Genomic DNA, 23,812 nt, shown 5'->3' on the forward strand with positions numbered 1-23,812 from the left:
TCTGCATCACAGCAGTTATGACACTTCGAAGTGCTTTGGGATATTTCTGAGAGAGCTGATAAGGTACTAAATAAATCAAATTTTTTAACGAAAGAAGTACCTTTTGCATTCAACCACAGAGGGGATGACACAAAAGCCAAAAATAGCCAATAAGCAGGACAACTGCTGTATGCCTTCATTATCATACCCATTGCCTATCAGAATTGCTGTATGTGATGCTGGAAGGGGTAATTACTTACTTGCCCCATACTCAAATGCAAAATGCAATTGAAATAGGTCCCAGCAATGGTGAACTAGAATCCAGAGTTAGGAATGGTCTGTGATTCTGTCAGTAGAGGCCTGGACATTGTGCACTGTTTCATTGTGGAATTTCTGTGCTGCTGCCAAATGAGAGGATTCTTAAAGTCAGGAAAGTCAGGAAATTTTGCCTTCTTTAGAATGGTAACTTAATCAACCTCAATTTAGCTGGAATGAAAGGGTTTTGGAAACCTTGGAAAGGTTAGCCTACATTTTCCAAACTGTAAAAGATTGTTTCCAAAACTTGTTAATTTAAATTTGGATCGAAAATGAATGCACTCTATTGTGGCTGTGGTGAACAGATGTTTACTTTAAATCCATACCCTGCAAGAAAAAAAATGCATGTTACACCCAACTAAAACATCCATGTTTGCTTTGCTATATCAAATTTTGCTGCATTGAATTCTGCAATTATTGTTGACCACATTCTAGTCAGCTGTCAAAATTGTAACTTTAGGGGTGAGTTTTATTTGTAGCATTGAGCAGAACAGCTGCAGCAGGTCTGTGCAAATCAAAATGCCACAACGTGTTGCTGTAACAGTCACATGCTTGCAATCTGCACCCTAGTTGTGCATGTGAAAAAAATGTTGAAATACAATTATTTTTAGGGTAATTAAATGTCCATTCCAATATTTTCTCATTGTAAATGTGTAAATAACAGATAAATCTAAATCACTGGTGGTTTAGTGCAGGTAAAAGTGACTATAAAGAAATCCTAGTTCTGAAAGTGTAAATTTAATTCTAAAATGGAGTTTAACTGCAACCCTGTTAAAACTGGTATTAATAGTCTACAGAACCCAATTCCATTCCAATAAGAAAAAAAAAGAGTTTGCATTGGATAGCAGCACAGAAGATTAATACAACATATAGTACCACTGTCACTTGATATGACTTATTCTTACTTGCTAATCCACTTATTATTTGTGGTGTTAATTTTCCTAAATGTGCTCCAAATGTTAATAATCGGGCTGCATTTAGCATTTTCATCCTGCTGATGGCATTCTGGTATTGATTGGGATTTACATCTGGTTATTTGTATCGGTGTCTAAAAGGGTAGTTTAAAAGCATGCTTTAACATAGTGCAGTATTTATGTTATCTGTAAAAGATACTAGAAAGTGCTTACCAGTATAAAAAGAATGCCATTTTTAGTGTTGTACTCACGCAACATTGCCAAAAGTGGCATTTATATTGATTGGTGCTTGTTTTGTTCTGATTCTGGAACGCCCATGTCCGTGAGCCAGCTCTCTGCTCTCTGCTTTTATAATTTTAAATCTGATTCCTTTATTCTGGAATCATAGATCCACAAGGACACACTAGTGGCAGACCTTGGTGCAGTTTTGTGTTTGATACTACTTTTAAAAAATACAATGCTAGGCAATTGTGCCCTTCATTCCCCGATCTCCCCAGACCAAATATCAACTACATTCAAAGAATCTACAGAGTAATCTGTGTCTAGTCTCTGTGAGCTGGGTACCAGCTGTTGCATGAGAGTAACCTGGGGATGTTATTTCAGTTCCTGTCGCAGCTTGGCACAGTTAACACAGCCGACTGAGATCAGGAATACAATCCAGTTGGTGGCGCTGCTAAGTGATGTTTCAATGCAGTGGACCACCATACCGTGGCCATTTTGAATTGCACTTTTAATTCTGATATGGTAAAATAAATACCTCTGCTGTGTACCGAGGGATTCCTCAATAGATAGATACAGGGGTATTGTTTGTAAAATAATTTGCAAGCCTGACAGGGTGGGGTGCGGGGAAGCCACTGCCCAGTTTTCTCCATATTTTCAATGTAGTTGCAGTATTTGTTTTTTTATCAAAACTACAAACATTCTTCCTACCACAACCATCTTCTGTCACAAAACTCCCCAAAGGCTAGTTCCTGCTAGTGTACACCAATATTAAACTTGGCCGAGTTCTCTGTTGTTGGCATCAATAAGCTGAATTTTAGATTATTAAGAGCTTGTTATTTATATTAAGCATAGTTTAAAGACTCTTAAAAGGTTTATTCTTGCATTTAATCTTTTAAAATCTATCTTATCAATCTGTAAACTAAAATTAATTAATACAGCTTTTCCATTGTGATTGTCAGCTATGGCCAATGGAAAATTACATTGAAATAAGCTTTACCAAGGATACCTAATCGCTCCCTCTGGCTTAGTGGGTAAATGCACTGCTGGGTGTGGTACTGAACAACACGGGCCTCGAAGGTCCTAGCCTTGATCTCCAGATTGTGCAGAGTTAACTCATCCCAGCCAGGATGGCAGGTGAGGTGCTGTAATTGGCCTCAGTTAGCCCTAGGCTGGGGAGGGGCAAAGTCAGCCAGCGTTCCTGCTCCTAGTTGCTATCATGGAGACCTATCTGTGAATGTCATGCAAGAACGGGATATAACTTGGCTTCTTCGATTTAAAAGGTCTGTACTCGTACATGAAGAATGATTACTTTGTGAGGTATACCTTGCACCCACAAAATCCTGCTGTAACATAGGTTAATACTTTCATGAAAGGAGTAGAAAATAGAAAAAAAGGAAAAGGGCAAGTTGACAGGGAAAAAAATTGGCCTGTAATTGGCAGCCAGCAGCGAAGCGAAGGCGTTTGCTGCTGGCCCGAAAATACACTTTGCACAAGGATTTCGAGATCCTTGTGTCTCGAACTTCGGGTTTCTGATCTTCAATTCAAGCCAACGGAAGCTAATGGGGATTACCTTGTGCAAACTGCTGTGATGTCAATCAAAAGGCAGAATTCTTACAGCCAGTGAAAAAGGAAGTGGGTAAGCTCTTAAAATTTTAACTTTAAAAAAAATGTTAGACAGCACCAAATAAAGATTGGGGTTCTCACATGGGAAAAAACAAAGCTGAACTAAAAATGAACAATTTGAAATGTTTCTTAAAAATTGTAATTTTTATTGAAATGGATAAATTTCACACGGCACAGAATTAAAATTAGTCTTTCAGGCCCATAACATTTTTTTTTAAGCAGCAATACTGTCAAAATCCATTTGGGTCTAACTTTTACTGGGGAATTTAACAGCGTACTTACTGTGGAAGTGCCGAAGTTTTCGTCAGTTTCAATGATTTGGCTGATTACACAGATTGCTGGCTTTAGGTAGCATAGCCTGTTTCGGAGCTATCAATGACTGATCGCTTAAAAATCCTGATGATGCAGTCTTTACTTTAACTTTAATTAACCAATTTACCTTCATTGCCACGGTTTATGACATCATCTCAACCCTTCAATCTGTTACAGCTATGTAACGCACTCAAGACTGATGGTTAACCTTTCTATATATTTTTTTGTAAAATTATTTAAAAATTCACTAGTGTGTATCTTGTGAAGAACTATATCGTGTCATTTTGTTGATAGCAAAAATGTCCTTCTTGGAAAGGTTGCAATGTACTACAACTCATATTTTAAAAGAATAAGGTAAACTTTCACCTTCACCACAGAATGGATTTCCTGGCCATACTTCATCCCCTTGAAAACCAGGTGGTGAAGGTGAAAATTACTCCCCTATAAATTACCTCCCCTCCCCATCTCTTAATGGGATGAGTATCCTTGAATTTAAAGACTAGTTACCAATAATGTCTTTTATTTGCAAGGAAGGAATCATGAAAGTATTTTCCAAGTGCACTCTGGCATTGAGGAACCTCCTCTGTTGGGGCTGCATATCGAACGAATGTGGGTGTGATCATTAGACTTGGAAAATTACCCCCAATGGCCCTGACAGGTAAGAGAAATAGTCTATTGAAGTATTGCAGTGGTCAGAGAAGATAGATATTAAAATGGTTCACATTCATGGTAAAAGTTAGGTGGGTGTCATCTGTCCATTGCTGTCATTGTTCTTATTCAACAGATTGCATGCTGACAACATTTGGGTTTTAAAGGAAATTATTTCTGAATTTCTTTGGTCGACAAAATATTCCACCTAAGTATACGATGGTTAAAAGAAATTTGCATTGGACCTGTAGGCGTGAATCAGCTTTTGCCGTTAGTTACACGTTTAGGTTTTTTCCATTTTTTGCGCGAAAAGTTGCTGAAAGTGTGAGCTGATAATGGTGTAGTGAAGGGCACCTGGAACCTGAGTGAACAGGACAAGCAACTGTGTATCTCCTTAACCAATCAGATGGGAGCATAGTGAAATTAATAGTGCAAGGACTGAAGTAAGCATAAACTAGAGCGAGTGAATTCAAGCTGAATCAGGTACAGCAAGAGAAACAGCGAGAGAAAGAGAGATTGGATTAAGACAGAGAAAAGACAAAAAGGAAAAGTTTTTTAAAAAATTACAATTTTAAAAATCTCCCAACAACAATCAAAACCTGAAGGAATGAGACTCCATATTTCGAATAGTTAATTTTCCAGTGAAAGGAAAAAAAACATTTCAGTGCCAGAAAAGTTGGCTGGCAGATCTTAACATCATGTCGTTAAAAGGATTCTTGGACTGAAATGTTCAAGATGTAACTTCTTGTGGCGAGTTTAGTTCGTATCTACCACGCAAATACAGCAACTTCACGCCATTCAAAGCATTTCACTGGTGAGCTCCAGTCAGCGAGATGCTGTTTTCCCAAAGCTAATGGCGGAAGGGCGCAACTCGGACAGCAACTTGGGGATATTTGAGTTCAACCACACATCTGCCCCTCGCCTGAAATTGCAATGCCATTTAAACATAAGAACATAAGAAATAGGAGCAGGAGTAGGCAACCTGGCCCCTCAAGCCTGCTCCGCCATTTAATAAAATCATGGCTGATCTGATCATGGACTCAGCTCCACTTCCCTGCCTGCTCCCCATAACCCTTTATTCCCTTATCGCTCAAAAATCTGCCTATCTCTGCCTTAAGTATATTCAATGACCCACTCTCTGGGGCAGAGAATTCCATAGATTCACAACCCTCTGAGAGAAGAAATTCCTCCTCATCTCCATTTTAAATGGGCGGCCCCTTATTCTGAGACGATGTCCCCTAGTTTTAGTTTCCCTTCTGAATGGAAGTATCTTCTCTGCATCCACCTTATCGAGCTCCCTCATTATCTTATATGTTTCGATAAGATCACCTCTCAATTCTTCTGAACTCCAATGTGTATAGACCCAAGCTACTCAACCTATCTTCATAAGTCACCCCCTCATCTCTGGAATCAACCTAGTGAACCTTCTCAGAACAGCCTCCAATGCAAGTATATCCTTCCTTAAATACGGAGACCAAAACTGTACACAGTACTCTCGGTGTGGCCTCATCAATACCCTCATCAATACCCTGTAGCAGGACTTCTCTGCTTTTATACTCTATCCCCCTTGCAATAAAGGCCAACATTCCATTTGCCTTCCTGATTACTTGCTGTCACCTGCATACTAACTGTTTGTGTTTCATGCACAAGAACCCCCAGGTACTGCAGCACTTTGCAATTTTTCTCCATTTAAATTATTATTTGCTTTTCTATTTTGTCTGCCAAAGTGGATAACCTCACATTTTCCCACATTATACTCCATCTGCCAAATGTTTGCCCACTCACTTAGCCTGTCTATATCCCTTTGCAGATTTTTTAATGTCCTCACAATTTGCTCTCCCACCCAAATTTGTATCATCAGCAAATTTGGCTACATTACACTCGGTCCCTTAATCCAAGTCATTAATATAGATTGTAAATAGTTGAGGACCCAGCACCAATCCCTGCGGCACCCCGCTAGTCACTGTTTGCCAACCGAAAAATTACCCATTTATCCTGACTCTCTGTTTTCTGTTAGTTAGCCAATCCTCTATCCATGCTAATATATTACCCCTTAACCATTAGCCTCACCATTATTTTGACAGGAAACTTTTTTTATATATATAAAAGGAGATAGCCAGACATTACCTCAGAGTCATTAAAGTACTGACAACCAGGTGTAATGAATATCATCTATCTAAATATAGCACAAGTGAAAGGTGGCCATATGTAATTACAAACTATCTACTTCTTGCAGTGCAGTGGTTGATTTTTAAAGATGCAGTATGCCACAGTTACCAATAATTATTTTTCTAACCTATAGCTTGGGCCTGAAAAAGCTAAACCATTAAAATATTGTTCTCACCCCATTCTTGAAAAATAATTCAAGTTTAAGCAACAAAAATCAATTTCACAAAAATTCAGCTTGTATACTCATGCCACGAGCTCATTATTCTGTCCCCCATGTTCTTGTTCAGTGAGTATCTCACAGGAATCCAGGGTGAAGAGCGTAGTGAAGAGGCTCGGCTACCTCAGCTGCATATACCTGATCTCTGCTGTAGAAACTTGAACGTCCTGAAAAGTTCTTAACAAGTTGGCTTCTTGAGCTCCTACCTATATGTCAGAAAAGATTAATTATGGGCCAACTGTGCAGCTCTGCTGTTTTAACCCATTAACTACTACAGCTTACAGATCCATTGTATTTAAATTGGATCTATTTGACACGGTGCGCAATGGGTTACAGTTTTGCATGTAAACAGAAGAGAGGAATAAAAGGATAAGTATGCATGACTGATAGTATTAAAATAAGATAGGCTAATGTGATTATTCCTTAATGAAGTTCCAGAAAAATACTTCTCTTCAGTATCTATGATAATTGTTTGTAACCTAGTATTCAGTAAAATGATTGTTGATTATACATGATTGCAACAAAAAAGGAAGGAAAAATGCGGTCTGTAATTTGTATAGTTTAAATATCTTTATTTAAGTAATGGGCATTCAGGATGTTAATTGTCTGCTAATAGCCATATTATTTGCATAAACTGAATGAAACAAAGCTGCATGTGCTCAGATCTTTTCATTGTTGCCAGACCTCTTCAATTCTTGGCAAAACCACTTGCATATCAACTGATTAGGTAATGGGGCAACATCTGAACAGCAGCATTCTACTTCCGGCTCCTATTATGTGAAATTTATTGATTGACATAAGAGCCCTCTAAGGCATCATACACCTGAACAGTATTCATGATTCTTCATACAGGCCTTTATTAGCACTGGTTTAATTGATGGGAGGTAGAGAGATTAAAAAAAAAATTAAGATTCCCTGTACATTAAGCATTGTAATTGCCTATTACTGGTGTATGACTATCCTGCAATTAAAGTATCTTAGGTACATACTGCAATGCAAAATGGATAGTGTTCAAGCTTGTCCTATTTACTTAGTTTTACTAACTAAGGTGGAAATGTTCAAACAGCACTTTGTTCTGGAGGTAGTGTTAAACGGATCTATTTTATTTCACAGATTCCTGAAACAGTGATAAAACGCTTGTGTTTTAGTTAGTTATGATTTTTTAAATATTTTCCTGTAATCTGCTGCAAGTTATCTTTTAGTAAATCATCCGGCAGTAATGATGTCACAAGTGAGCACAATACTTGTATGTGACAGAACACATCATTGACCACTGTAGTGCAACACTAGAATTCTTGTGAAAAAGGCAAGAAACGCCTGGAGCTCTCTCAAAAATCATAAACATTTTAACTGTAGCACTCTATACTCTTCATTTATATGATATAACTTGTATAATGATATAAGATAGTAGGGCAGCCTAAAGTTAGTAACCTGATCTCAGGGTTCACGCGACCTCTATCTTCGCTGTCGTGGTTCATAATATCGCCTGAACTCCTTGATTAGGTTATAGTCTTGTAATGCACTGCGAGGTATCCATTATTCGTGGGCCTCGCAGTTTATCAGATTTTGTACTGTTTCGCAGTTAAAGGATTTGAAACTTGTCAATGTCTCACCATCTTTCATTGCTGGGTTGCCTCAGCGTTTGACGGAATTCTACCACTGACTCTCCCACTGACTCTTCAACAACAACAACAACCGAAGTTTTAAAGCCAACTGTTGGAGGCGAAGTGTAGACATGTTTGAGGAGCTTTGGAATTAGACCAACCAACGACAACGGTTTGGGAAACGTTTCATCACTCATGCATAGTGTGTAATTGATGGGATCAGTACTGTATGAGAAAAAAATCAGCTGCTTTTGATCAGAACGTCTGTTTGCTCACTTTATTTGCATTTAAAAGGAACATTTGTTGTAAAACAATTGTGGCAAAGTAATGGTTTACTGCCATTTACTAATGGAGATATAAAAAGTGGCATTGTATTCCTCGGAATGCATTTAACAAACAGAACCCTTGAGCAAATATTTATTTTGGTAACACTTAGAAAAGTGTATTATTTACTTTTTTTTAAAAAGTATGTGACCTCAGTTATTAGCCCTTGCACAGAGGCTGAACAGGAAAAAAAGCAATTTCCATGACCAGTTCTACTAACCTGATAGCAGGGAGTATGTAACCCAAATTTTCTCCTATGAACTCAACTTGTGTTTTTTTTTAAACTTGTGGAACGCAGTAGACTATCACTTGTTAGAACAGTGTTGTCAGATCGTAGCCTGGCTTGTACTAAAAGTGGTGCAGCAACAAACCAGCATTATTGTATTTATGGGACGCCATATGGAGCCACAGTTTACTCAAACAATTTGCTAATGTGAAATGTACAGTTTACGTGGGTGTGTGTGTGTAAGAGGGTGCGAGATTGTGTTGTACGCAATACCTTTATAATCCACCAAGAGCAGCTAATATAGCAGCTTTAAGGGAAAAAAAAGTCGATTAAATATAGAGTGTGTGTTTTCTACTACTCTTGGGCCCCTCCTTTCCTCCCCCATCCCCAGCCCCACATATTTGTGATATGTATCACGCGCTGCAGTTTTATCTCTGGACCCCTTGGATGAAATATGACTGTCCAGGACTCTCTCAAAACTGTACAGAAGCCCTGGTTGTTGTTTATAGTGTCTGTGTAGGATGGATAAGGGGGTGGGAAGAGTGTGTGGGGATAGCTACTATAGACTGAAGCCTCATGGGACCAAACCTGGCTTCTATCTTTATGCAGTTTAAATTATTATGAAGTGGCAGTTGCTAGATGTGGCTGTCATGGCAAGAATTTCAGTCAAAACATTTCTTGCATTTGTTACATAAGTTTTAAGATAAAGGAAATACCAAGCAGTTTTTATATACCTGTACTTTCTATGGTAAATTCTTAAATTTTCTTAATGATCCATGTATATATTCCAATAAATGTTCCCAAACTTTGTAAACTAGCTTATTTACTGTAAATGTAAAGTGCCCTGAGTGCATACATTTATGGTAGATTATGTTTGACGTCATTCTGCAGCCAACAGTGTAACTAATTTATCAGATTAATTCTCATTTTTTCCATTCTTAATTTTTTTTTTCAACAACAATACTTTAATGGTACTTCATACACTGTGGCATTTGGGTTTTGAGTGGGAGGGGGCTGTTTTGTATGGTGGGTAGTGATGAAACTGGTTGTCTGTGTGACATTTGCTGCAGCTGCCCACCATTGAAAGCAGACTCTTTTTGCACTCAAAAGATTACATATGGCAGAACCAAATCTGCTAAAATGACCCTATTTGTAGTCTGATTCTTTTCACTGAGGACTATTTGACTATTTGAGATGGCTCTAGGATTTCATCATCTGTTGGACAGCAATGAAGTGCATGAAACAAGTCAGCAACTCTGAATCCATCTGTTGTTATTATTTTCCACTGATAATTGGCTTCAACAATGGAATGCCTGTCTCCCTTGCCTTTGAAATAGTACACTCTGTTTATTTTCCAGAGGTCCCACTCTCCCTGCTTCTAGCAAGTAGAGCTTGCATGAAAATGACATCTTTGACTCCTTACATCAGTATGTGTCAGTCAGTATCCAAAGCTATGCAGTCGATTTTCTTCAGGGCTCTGCTTCTGTTTTGTTTGTTTCAATCTAGGCTTTACAGACTGGCTGATCCAGACTGCTTGGATACACTGGCTGGAATGTAGCATTCACATGTCTCTGGTCACTGAGCTGCTGCGCAGAAAACATTTTTTTAATGTGTTGATAAAATTTAAAGGACGCATAAAAATGAAACGGGTGTGCTGGGAGTGGGATCAAAGAGTGACTAGAATATCTGACAGGGGAAAAAAACAGTACGTTACTGCCCAAGGAAAGCTTAATTTACGTTAAAGATAATCACAAACACTTCAGTTACTTTTCACCAGGACAGGTAGGTAGATGGCTCAGCAAGCAGCTGACTTGAGCCAGTTGCTCATTTGCTGACTGTTTGTGTTTATGCAAAGGGGCCTCTTCTTGAATATTTAATCTAGAGCAAGGCAGTGGCTTTTGTTGTGTTTAGATCACATACTTTCAGTCGTTCATTATACTGCAGTCTGTTGGAGTTGATGTTGAATATTGAAGGAGTTAGTTTTTAAAAACTCAGCAGCCTTACAGTCCCTGGAGATTACAGTACAATCAAAAGCTTTTTTGCTTGATACTTAATGGGTAAGTGCTGTTACAGTTATATTTTCAGTACGTTTTTTGTTATTTGGATAAAAGTGTGAAAAAATATTCATAAGCTTTAAACTACTAACAGATTGCAGTTTCTGAAGCATACTTGAGTAGTTCTCTGTAGTTTATGGTCTCGGGAATGGAGAGTACAGTATGTACTTGCGTGCAGGTGGCTTCTAGGAATGCCTCAAAGCATATGTCCAAAGTATTAAGTGTTGTATTTGTAGCCATTAAAACGTAAGTGGGTAAACCAAACTGATTCATTATTTTTCCATTGCTTAATCCCGCTTCTGTATTATTGTTCGTGATAAAGCCCCCTTTGTGCACTCTGTTTGAAAAGGATAATGCACAGCAGTCTTAAGCAGTTAGAGCCACCAGTTAATATTGTCTTGTGTCTACGCTTCTTCAGCAAAATGACTGTACTGTAACATGAAGGTTTTCTTACGTGGAAATGGAATCTGCTCTTCATTGATATTAATAGCACACTAGAGATGTTAGCCTGAGATGCAGTGAGTAGCAGGACTACAGTCTGGAAACCTGATATTACAGAAGAGAACTGACAGAGCTGCTACTGCCCTGTTGTTGGGGAGACAGTCATCCATAAAAATAGTCTTTGCATAATGGCACTGTAGGTTATCTGTTTTGCATAGGGCATTTTATCCTGTCTTGATCAGTTCTTCTTTTCTGGGAGGTAACTCAGCCTCTGTCTCACTCACTTCGTATTTGTATTTGCAGCTTCAATGTTTTTCCATTGCCTAATTCAGAAAATGCCCTGTAAAATGAAATGAACCAAACTAGTTTCTGACTATTGATTCATTAATGGTATTGTATTCTGTCAATTGAAAAAGATTATTCTTATCATATAACCGATAACAAATGTACTTAATGGCTTTGTGATAATTATTTGCATCGCTTTCATCTTTCACACTCATGGGGGTTGGGGGTTTGTTGTTAACCATTGCATTGCACAACGTACCACAGAGAAACTAGACTGCTTTAAATTACTTACAGATGTAAATGTTTAAATGCCCAACAGCAAAGGTCAACAAAAAGACACACCCAGCAGCTATACTCCAATGGAATTGAGAAACAGACCAGTTTTCAACCCTATGTTCAAAACCACTCCTGTATTGTTCTGCTAGTGTTTCTCCTAAGTGTATTTCTAGCTGTAAAACTCATCAATTTTGTAAATCAGCTCATCTGAACAAATCGAATGCAGTATGAAAACAGGGGAATGCTCTGCAAATACCAAGGTTAATTAATAATCCCCAGGCACATATCTTCATAAATGATACAACCGCTGCTAGACTATTTGAGAAAAAAAAGCTTTGCATTTTTTTTACATTGTAATCATTGGAATTGGATAATTAAAATAGTTCCAGAGTTCAATACTCTCCAGTATTTGCGTAATGTAAACTCAGTTGCTGATTTGTGACTCAAGTAATAGTCAGATCATTAATATGGGTTAGCGCATGTGCTACGATTTCCTTGGATTTTTTGTGTGAATTTTAATAGATTTTCAAATGTCATATATAATTTTGATCTTACAAGTACACTGTACATTTGAAGATAATATAGTCAAATACATTTTTTGCTTTTTTTATGGGTCATGTGAGCGTTAACCATTAAAGTGCTAGCTAAAAGAAAGGACATTTGTTCAAATCAACCTTCAGGAGTTCCTGTTTGTTCATCAGGGTGAAGCATCCGTAGGTATGTTTCCAACACTATGTGGGCCTTGCAGCCAGCATCAGGTTCTAGTTTCTAATCAGAGTAGAGCCAGAATGGATTTATAAAGCCTGTTTTTGCAGTTTAAATTTTCCACTGAGTGGGAATTTGTGACTGATGGTTGCAAAAAAAAAGTCCCTGTTTAAAGTACTGGAGAAAAAATAACATGTCCACAGTTGAAGTAAAGCAACTCCCTCCCCCACACATACATGCATCTAAGTTACATATTTGCGACTATTGCGTAGTGGTTTGGGTTGCTGTCTAAAATTATAGGCCCAACAGATGTTCAGAGATTGACTCAAATGTCCCACATGGCACTACACTTAGCAACGTGTCTACACTGTGCGCTATGCAGAATTTGAGGTTATGTAGCTGAATTTTTAAAATTTTGGTTATCAATGGCAGTTCTTAAAGGTCACTGGTAGAGTAACCATGTGGTTATTTCGATTCCCAAGTCAGGCATAGTTTAATTGCTTGCCTTCTGCTATGCATACTGTGCATTGTCTTTGAACTGTAGACATAATAGTGGACTTCAAGTTCTGCGAAAGGGTTTCTATAAAACAAATCCCACTCTGGTTGGATTGTATGAGAAACACAAAATGAAACAGCTGGTTGCCTTACATGTTGTTTAAGTTATTTAGTGATAACTGAAAATAGTTATTTTTTTTGCATACACTACAATATTATTGATGGATTTTCAAACCGTTTGTTTATACTTAGGAAATATAAATCAGCCAGCTAGTCCATTTGGTGTTCCTCATACCTCCATTCTGAAATCCTAAACAGCATGACATTTTTCTTCAACACAATCTGTTTGCAGTAGAAGGAGTAAGATCCAAATTAAATGTGAGCTCAGAGGGACCTGAAATGGGAAAACTCCAATTACTTCACAAATACCTGAGTTTTACCTAATTTGGATAACTTTAAACTCCGTTGTACCTGACCCTGGATGTAAGAGTCCAAAACTGACATTTGTGCATCAGATGTGCAGTGAGTTTAGGAGGGAGCAACATAAGGGGGAAGTCTAGGATTTAGAGCAGGGGAAAGAGTGAGACATAACCTTGGCTAAACAGTTTTTTGGAGTGACTTGGGCTTCATCCTTTCCCAATGGTTGCACCTATTCTATTTAGGCACATTTCTGTCACTGAAAGTGTAGTTGGAAGGATAATGAAGATTGCACAGAAGAGTCTTTTTTGGATGTACTGGAACAATTACAAAATCTCTGTCCCACCATCTCAGCGACTAAGATAACTGCACAGCCTCTATTGTGTTTCACCACAAACTTGTGTGAAAAATTGGATGTATGTGTAAGAGTCTAAAATTTACATTTGTGCATCAGACACCCTCAAAGCCTCCCTGATAAAGTGCAACATCCCCACCGACACCTGGGAGTCCCTGGCCCTAGACCGCCCTAAGTGGAGGAAGGGCATCCGGGAGGGCGCTGAGCACCTCGAGTCTCATCGCCGAGAGCATGCAGAAACCAAACGCAGGCAGCGGAAGGAGTGTGCGGCAAACCTGTCCCACCCACCCCTTCCCTCAACGACTGTGACAGGGACTGTGGTTCTCCTATTGGACTGTTCAGCCACCTAAGGACTCATTTTAAGAGTGGAAGCAAGTCTTCCTCGATTCTGAGGGACTGCCTATGATGATGATGATGATGACAACAATGGATTGGGGAGGGAGAAACACAAGGGCGAAATCTGGGATTTAGAGTGGGGAAAAGACTGGTGACAGAAACAGAAACCTGTTGCTTTTCTTTGCTCCCCTCCCTGGCATTGAACTATCCAGCTCTTAGGAGAGTCATGAGTTTTAACTGCGAATCACTGAATTCAATATGTTCAAGCTGGCACAGAAACGGCTCAAAAGTTGAGTTTGTATTTTCTTTCATAATCTGACCTACCATTGCACTAAACAAAATATTCCCTGGACCAGTTGAGCATTCATACATTGATGGTGTGTCTTGCACCCAGGGAGGAGGCTTAATGCAGATGCAACATGAGGGTGAATATGACCTAGTGGCAGGGCAAGCACACACTAAAACAGCCAGTTTGAATTTTGCGTGCTCCGTGGAGCTAACTCATTAGTCAATGTGACTTCATCGGAGGAAAAGCAATGTGTGAGGAGGACACATAAAATCTGCAAAAGGACATAGACAGGCTAAATGAGTGGGCAAAAATTTGGCAGATGGAGTATAATGTTGGATAGCGTGAGGTCACTTTGGCAGAAAAAAATCAAAGAGCAAGTTATTATTTAAATAGAGAAAAATTGCAAAGTGCTGTAGTACAGCGGGACCTGGGGGTACTTGTGCATGAAACACAAAAGGATAGTATGCAGGTACAGCAAGTGATCAGGAAGGCCAATGGAATCTTGGCCTTTATTGCAAAGGGGATGGAGTATAAAAGCAGGGAAGTCTTGCTGCAGTTATACAGGGTATTGGTGGGGCCACACCTGGAATACTGTGTACAGTTTTGGTTTCCATATTTACGAAAGGATATACTTGCTTTGGAGGCAGTTCAGAGAAGGTTCACTAGGTTGATTCAGGAGATGAGGGGGTTGACTTATAAGGAAAGGTTGAGGAGGTTGGGCCTCTACTCATTGGAATTCAGAAGAATGAGAGGTGATCTTATCGAAAGGTATAAGATTATGAGGGGGCTTGACAAAGTCGATGCAGAGAGCATGTTTCCACTGATGGGGGAGACTAGAACTAGAGGGCATGATCTTAGAATAAGGGGCCGCCCATTTAAAACAGAGATGAGGAATTTCTTCTCTCAGAGGGTTGTAAATCTGTGGAATTTGCTGCCTCAGAGAGCTGTGGAAGCTGGGACATTGAATAAATTTAAGACAGAAATAGACAGTTTCTTAACCGGTAAGGGGTTATGGAGAGCGGGCAGGGAAGTGGAGCTGAGTCCATGATTGGATCAGCCATGATCGCAATGAATGGCAGAATAGACTCGACGGGCCGTATGGCCTTCTCCTGTTCTATTTCTTATGTTCTTATGTTCATGCAGCATGGGAAATTTTAACCAGCCAGTGATCGGCAGCTCAGTCCCCCACTTGTGCTGCTTCAAAGAAACAAAGCAGGTTGTCACTAGGGGGAGGGGCCCACTCCAAAAAAAAGGCAACCATCTCAGATTGGGACAGAAGTAAAATACTGCTGATGCTGGAATCTGAAATAAAAACAGGAAATGCTGGAAATCTCAGCGGGTCAGGCAGCATCTGTGGAGAGAAACACAGATTTAATGTTTCAGGTCGATGACCCTACATCAGAGCTGGTGAGTGATCAAAAAGAACATATTCTTAAGAAGCACTGAAAGGGGGAGGGGAAGAAAGAACAAAAAGGAAAGCCCATAACTGTGACCTTGAGCTTCCGGATGCCTGTCACTTTAATTCTCCACTCCACTCCCAGTCTGATATCTCCTACACTATTTCCTATGAAGCTCAACGCAAGCACCTAATCTTTTGTTTAGGCACTTTACAGCCTTCTGGACTCAACATCGAGTTCAACAATTTCAGAGCATAACCGCTGCCAATCCCCCGCCCCCCGCCCCCCCCTCGAGCTTATGTTTTCTTTCTCTTTGTCTCCAATGGCAGCTGGTCATTACCCCACCATTCACACCCTATCTTAACGAATGTTTTTCTAACCCCAGCCATTACCATTTCAATTTGGCCCATCATCCCTTTTGTCTCTCTAATCTCTCCTGTCTTTCACCCTATCACAGACCTTCCATAAGAACATAAGAAATAGGAGCAGGAGAAGGTCATGCGGCCCCTCGAGCCTGCTCCGCCATTAAATACGATCATGGCTGATCCGATCATGGACTCAGCTGCCCACTCTTTTGTTCTTTCCTCCCCTCCCCCTTTCAGTGCTTCTTAAGAATCTGTTCTTTTCGAACATTCACCAGTTCTGACGAAGGGTCATCGATCCGAAACGTTAATTCTGTTTCTCTCCACAGATGCTGCCTGACCCGCTGAGATTTCCAGCGTTTTCTGTTTTCATCTCAGATTGGGGATGCACTGCACCCTCAGTATTAGTATTGGCTTGTCAGAAATTGGTGCCTATATTGGTATGGTAAATCACACTGTTACTTTGACTATGGGCTGATGATAAAGACAAAGACAAAGATCAGTTAGATCAGAGTATTCAATAATGGGCTTGGATAACTGTACTATTACTTCGACTTTGTGCCAAGGGTAACTATGTTGAAGTTTCTGGGTTTGGTATTCGTAGAATTAGTATGGAGCTTTGGGGCTAGATTTTCAGCTTTGCTGATTTCTGGGCGGTAATGGCAGCTGGGCGCAGACGTTTGCGCCCAGGAACAGTTTGCGCCTCAGTCATCAATATTGGGCAGCTGGGCCCTGAGTGTGGGGCAGAATGCTTTGTACACCTTCCTTAGGACATTAGGCCAGCTGAGCATGGGAAAATCCCAAGCTAAAGAGCCGTCCTGGAAGCGCTCAAAGGGAGGCCTGGGGAGGAAAAAAAAACAAAAACATTACCAATCCATAGCCCATGCCACCACAAAATTAATCGCAGAAAAATATAAAAGGAGAAAAACAAACGCACTTAGCTGAGATGGACATTACATACCTCACTACAGCCGGTATAGGTTGGACTGCCCGTTTCTTCAAACAGGCAAAGCAGGGTGCAATGCGGGGCGTGCGGGTCAGGCGGAAGTTCAAAAGTGAGCCGGTGTCACAACCAGGGCTTAGCACACCGGCTCAACTCTTCCGGGCGGTATTGCTCCGCACCCCCGCCAAATCGTCCCCGAAACAGGGTGCTGGAAGCTGACTGCCTGCCCAGAAAAGCTCTCTGCCGCAATTGGCACCCCATCTGGGCAAAAACAGAGGCAGATAGCACCGGAACATCCAGCCCCTTGACTCTTGACACACACGTTTTATGCAGTCTTTGGCAAATCTGGTTGCAGTAACGACCCACTTTCTCAAAGATCTACGCATCTGTAATCAGAACTGTCTCCTCCATGGATTCAATTAGCCTTGTGGCTTCTACTTCCAAAGTAAAAATGGGGGAGTGATACAATTTGTCACTCTTCCAGAACCTAGTCTACACCAAGCCACTATGTGAAAGCATCTCGTGATTTGGTGACTTGGGTAACCACACCAGTCTTTGCTCGAGGTAATCACACGTCATTCTTCTTCACACAGATGTAGAATGAAATGCAAAAAACACTTGTAATTCTGAGTTTGAAGAAGTATTTACAAAAGTCACACGGTTGAACCTAAAATGGTTCCCGAATGCACAAAAGTTTCCTTTCGTGTCACAAGTCACCTTTTGCTTTCCAGACTATTTCAGTAAAAGTTATTCCCTGTTCACCTGCTGTAGATGATAACATTCATACCAAAATCTCAGTGACAGAATTTAAATAGCTACAGTGACAGAATTTTAAAATCCAAGAATAAAAAGACAATACCTTTCCAAAACTATTCCGTTAAGCTTAAAAAGGCTATAGTCTCTATAACACTGTAATGGGTGTTTAGCATCAGGCGGCACGTGCTTTGGTTTAAACATTTTACACAGGAACTACAAAACCATTTCCATCGTGTTACAGCATTACTCCTGTTGTACTGTAGGACAATTTACAGTGCCAATACGTGGTGGCAAACCTGCATTAGTTTCAAGGAGGGACCAGCATTGCTAGCTTCTCACTTTGACATGGCAGCTTTGCTTCACACATGCAATGCATGAAATGGAAACCATCATAAGTTTAAATATAAATGTAAAACATAGCAATGCCATTGGAAGGACAAGGGAGTGGGGGAGGGGGGAGGACGTCTAGATCAAAGATCTTCCCAAATAGGAAAATATTTAATGTTCTGTGGGCTTTTATAAAACTGGTACGGAAAAGCTACATTATAGTTGACACTGCCACCAGCAAATTCGAACCCAATATAAGAGCACCTCTGAGAGAAATGTACATGAAATGCGAGGATATGATGGGTGCAGTTAGAGCATTTTGATGTTCAGTCTACTGTCAGGGTATATTGGCATATATCCGAATCTGTTGCTGCCTGAAACCACCCTTGCACAACACCTAAGATTCAGATGGATTGCATTGGAGGTCAGACTGAGCAATTTCAGAGATTATCTGGCCTCAGTGTGCAAGTATCGTTGCAACAAATTGACCTGGGGAAAAGGTGACCTCTTAAAGGGGCAGCATAATTTTCTCAATAATGAACTCTTAACTTTCAGTTTGAGTGTAGCAGTGATGTTATGAATTGAAGCAGCAACACTGAATAACATCTGTCAAGAATCAAGAGGGAAAATGAGTAAATGCTCACACCCTGTGGATAGTTTTTTCTTAGAAGCAGTGAATGACAAGGTAGAAATAATGTCTCAACTGGAGTGAGATCAGAACGTAGCCCCGATCATATCATCTGTTCAGAAAAAAAATAGCTACATTGTGTCGTGTTCAGAGAATTTTCCTCACATTTAACTGTGCAGGTGTACACTTAACTGAGAGGCAAATTTTAAATGTTTTTATTCAAAACAGTCAGTTGCGGCTTTGAATCATCTAAATGACATTTTAATATAGTCTGCTTGTATACAAAGTTCGATCAGTTCTGTGCAAAGTAAACTTGAAATGCAGAATACTGCAGCGTAGCATGTCTTGACTGGCCGATCTCTTGCAGAAACTATAAGGAGAAACAAAGTAAAAATATCACAGGGATTGGATACAAAACACTCTTGGCTTAATGTGTCTGCATATTCATATGGGTTACAACTAAGTCAAAGTGCTAAAAGGTATTTCATATATTCTATTTTAGATTTGTGAACATTTTCCATGTCTAATTTTTAGGGCGGAGGCCAATAATCTGTACAAGATATCTAATAAACTTGAGACTTTACTGACAATTATAGGCCTGAAAAGACAAGATTTCTGCCAGATTTTGTTTTATTTTCACCTTGAATGCCTTTTCATGTCTCTTGAAATCTTAAAGTAGAAACAGTTGCTGTTACTAAACTTTGAAGTCTAAGAGACGGCAGTATGCAGTGAAAGCATTGCATTTCAGGGCAGCTCGCTGAAGCATTGATGTTTCGTGTTTGAGGATTACACAGTGAGAAGAAGCTGTGGGCTTGTACACAGACACACTAGACAAACCAGATTTTTTTTTGCCTTCTTTCATTTTGTATTTTAATTTAATTTAATAAATATGGAAGCATGTAGCGTGAACCAGGACAGATGGCATCTGGTTCCACCCATTTTATTTTGCTACTGCGTTGCAGGATTTCACTCATGTAATCTGTATGCATGGGTTTTACTTATAGTACAAGAAGAAAGGACTAAGTTCAGTGATACATGAAGTGATTTGCACTGTAAAGAAGTCCAGAGGCATCTGGAGTTAGAAAGCATAATCACATGAAAAATTGTTTCATCTGCTGTGCTTCACACACACACAGCAGCTTGGGCTTGTTATGTGAATACCTGGTACTAGCTGGTACTGATAAGCAGTCGTCCTGTGACTTCATTGTTTCTATTAACTTTGCTGCGAGTCATTTGCCATTAAGTACAATTGGAAGCATTTTGTTTTATTTATATTTGTACTTTGCCGTGTGGTGCCAGTGAAAATGCTGAGACAGGGCAACTATCATCAAACATCCAATCAGATTCTATCATTTTTTGTCTCCAGGGTAAGAAGAGTGATTACAAAAGGTGGCTGTAACAGAAGATTGCTTTAAATAAGCAACTACTACTCAAAAGAAGGTAAATAAAAAAGGTTTGTTCTTTATAGGAGATTCCTTGGGTGGAATTTACAATGCTTGTTTAATGAGTAACTTATGCACATTCGGTTCAGTAATGCAAAGTATTGGAGGATATTATAAAGTACTAATAGTATATATATATATGTAAAACACGTACAATTATTCACGGAAAAATGTTTTAAAATAATTGGAAAACCTGTAGAGTCCGTTTTTATTTTAAATGTTATACCCTCTAGCTGTGCTGAGGCATCTACTTGGAATTCAGCTGTCTGTTTCATAATCACCTTTTGTCAGAAATTAATAGTCAGTTAAGTGCCATAGCAACGGTGATGTAACCATCAAGCAGTGACTGCAGAAGCTTGTGATGTAGGCACCCATTAGTGCTGTTGTCCATCTGACCTTGCCAGACTAGAACATTAGAAATAAATTGACTTGATCTATTAATTAAAAAAAAAATCCAAGATACAAGAAAAGAACAAAACCCAAGTCCTTGGAAAAACACAAACGTTGTAAGATTTTAAATTTTGCAGAATGAATTGTGCTACATGTTCTGTTTCGTGCATTTATAATGCTTTGATTCTTAAGAACCCTATTTAATCCCTTTGCCTGGCACAGAACATAATAAACAACTTGCTAGTGCTAAAGTGCCACATGGGGGTGGCTGCTAACAAGAGAGTTTAATGTTTCTGCCACTAGCAGTTTTGTCGCTGTATTTTTCATGAGCTGTAACTACCGGTAATGTACTTCGGTAGCTCCAGAGCAGTAGTTAAACATAGTGACAAGCTAAACAGCCCCAAGGCCTTTGCGTTAGGAGTAAGAGAACACACAAAATGTCACGTTGCTTCAGAATGATTGTGGAAAATAGAAACAACTTTAGAATTTCTTCTGATCTGTCAAAACAGTGGTGGCTTTTGCTTTTTCAGTACCACAGAACAGGACTAGCACTTTATCCTCTTTCTTTAGCTTCAGTTCCTTTAGATTTTTATTGACATGGGCTCAAGAAACTGTGGAGGTGGTGGGGGTGGGGGGAGGAGGAGGGGGGGGGGCAGGCAGAGGGGTTGGGGATGGTGGGTGGGCAGGGAGGTGTTGCTTTCCAAGGTGGAACAAGTGGAGAACCTGATTGGCTTTATCTTGTTCCAGTGGACTTTGTGTGTGTGTTGCCTTTTCCTTGCCGAAAAGGAATTGAGAGTATTAAAGGGACATGGGCTTTACTTTGCTAAAGTTCCCAATTAGTTATTAAACATCTGTGCAAAAGGTCCGTTAAGTTTAAAATTGCTAGGTTTTCAAGAGCATACCACAACATACTATTTAATAAAATTACATTTTAATTATATATTTTTTAAAAAGAAAGTTGACTGCACTTTATTTTTTGAACTTAGCTAAATTAACAACAGTTGAGTGCCAAGTATGTATGGAAAAACTAGTGACTTTAGACTGAAAGGAATATCTACAGCTTCTTAATGTCTCAATGCAAGCTGTGCTGCATTTAATGAAATATAAAAATCGAGCTGGTGTGTGATGCTCATCTAAAGAGACTGGAAATGGGAATGGTGTTGCATTGTTTATTAGCTTACAAAAATTGCCTTTTATGAGAATCTAAATGGTGCAACAAAGCACAGCATGACATGATTCACTGTTTATATTCAAAGTCTTAATTTCGGAATGCAGTATCTAGCTGTCTCACTCTTCTGGTTTTGTTGGCTTGTTTAACATTTTCTGCTTGCAGTTGCACAGCCAGCTAAAAAAGGCTGAAGCATCCTGCACTGCATGTGTAAGAAAACAGCTGCTCGATCCTAATGAAAATAATGCCCTTTCCGAACCTGAACTTGTCTACAAAGAAAGGAGTGATAGAGTCAGGTATTACTGGTTGAGCGTCAAGATGCAGAGAGTTGGCCACCATGCCTTTGAACTTGTGAACTGATACTTGTTACCTTGATTTATTGATTCTGATATGTCTGTGTGGTGCATTAAGCTTTATTCCAGCACAGCAGTTGGGGTGTGCATTTTTAACTTAAAATGACTTCCAGAGTAGTTTATGTACGACAACATCTCTTCAAAGCCATAACCTTGATTTGTGTATGGTGGAGGGGATGAATGAATTCAGCTATTCTTTTGTACACTGTTATATTGAATAATAGAAGGACGCCATGCTTTATTTTAGTGCCTACACATTATTTTCTCTTACAACAGTGAAGCATTATTCGATTCTGTGCTTGTTTATTTTGTATGAAGGTCTGAAGCTTGTCCTAAGTTGACAAAAATTTTCCTACATAAACAGAGCAGTGTTTCAAAAAAAGCTACACAGTGGGAAAGGCTAAAAGAGGACTGACAAACACCATTAGCTGGAAAATAACTTCCATTTCATTGCGACTATGTTATTGTTTACTTTACCATACACATCCTAATATGGTTACCTCCCTGTAAAGGCAGCAGGGCCAGGGTATGGGGGCCCCCACAGGGAACAGTTTCTCTAGCCGCTTGTGTTCAGAGCCAGCAGTGAGGACAATAAGAAACAAACTGTACAATTCCACAAGAGGCTTCCCGGAAAAAGGTGTCACATAAATCCTAAGCAACTCTCTTCCTCTGACACTGGGCAATGCATGTGTAAACCTGCTATTCCGTGCTGTCCAAGCATTACAGTTCCCTCTAGCTGCTGTAGTTTATATGTCTGGACATGTGAATCACTTGTGTCTATGTTGCTCTGTAGAGAGCTTTCAGCAAGTGCCTGCCCCCTTGAGATGGAGCTCTGCTTACACCTCAGTTGAGCTATCAGGAGTAGTGTTTGAAGGCTCCCTTTATTAGGAACATTAAGGTAAGCATGCTGATTTAGGCCTGAACCTCTGTCACCCCTCATGCTACTCACCAAAGACATATCCCAGTGATTAAATACTGATTTTGTGTATCATTGTCCTCAGTCGCCAAAACAATCACAGAGCTGTGCGCTTTGTTTTAATTACCAGTTGTGGGGGGGAAAAAATGCCATCAGTTCTGAATGTGATCAGGCTGAGGTGCACTCACTCTAATGTAAATAGTGCTGTAAATACTTGCTTGTGTTGGCAGTGACTGTCAGCTAGTGCTGAGTTTTTTCATGCCCATCTTTTCTCATCTGCTTGCAACTCATCTGAGACCTCCACATCCGTTCCAAAATCCTCACGTTACTGAGGCTCACAAGTTATCTGTAACACTAGAACAAAGGTAGGTTGTTCCACAATGGGACACTGTGGGAGGGACAAGTGGTTTTTGGAGGGTTGTCTTCCTAGTGCCTGACTGGTTGACCTAGAGTGAGAGAGAGGGGTTAACTGCTAGGATCTGAGTCAGTGGGAAAAAAGTGAATGAGATAACTGTATTTAAAGGGGCGAAAGTACTGCATGTGTGAAACTCCTTGTTCTTCTGTGCATTGTTAATGTTTTAAAAAAAAACATTGAACAGTACTAATTGAAATAATGTAACATAAAATAGATCACATGTGTAAAACTTGCGGTAATCTGTAAAACAAAAGGAGATAGAAGGTCGTGATTCCAAGGTCCAGTTCTGCTAAGCTATGCTGGACTTGGGTTTTGATAGTAAACTTGTCAATATAACTTTGAACAGATGCTTTGTAAAGAAGTGGTGCTACATGTTGATTGTTTATGTAAAGGAATGTGATAAAGGGTGTTGCTGTTGTGGTGGTGTTTTCCAGCTGTACAGCTTGCAGCTCCTGATAATCTGCAGTACAGAGTGCCATGTTTCTTCTTTAATTACACTGTTTGATTAT

At 39.7% G+C, this 23,812-nt stretch overlaps 1 protein-coding gene across 6 annotated transcripts in view; it reads left to right on the forward strand.

The window, feature by feature from the left end:
- The window catches only part of foxp1b (forkhead box P1b), a 551,692-nt gene that overhangs the window by 196,757 nt on the left and 331,123 nt on the right, over positions 1–23,812 (forward strand). For 4 of the 6 annotated variants that reach the window (XM_070895167.1, XM_070895172.1, XM_070895169.1 and 1 more), the window contains one exon: positions 19,986–20,059. The exons of 1 other annotated variant lie outside the window; for it this stretch is intronic. The gene's annotated coding sequence lies outside the window, so the exon portion shown is untranslated. Of the gene's footprint in view, positions 1–10,552; positions 10,611–19,985; positions 20,060–23,812 lie in introns of those variants that run through there. One more of the 6 variants, XM_070895171.1, reaches the window with a different exon arrangement.

This window comes from Pristiophorus japonicus, chromosome 12 (genome assembly GCF_044704955.1).
Source record: "Pristiophorus japonicus isolate sPriJap1 chromosome 12, sPriJap1.hap1, whole genome shotgun sequence".
NCBI classification, from domain to species: domain Eukaryota; kingdom Metazoa; phylum Chordata; class Chondrichthyes; family Pristiophoridae; genus Pristiophorus; species Pristiophorus japonicus.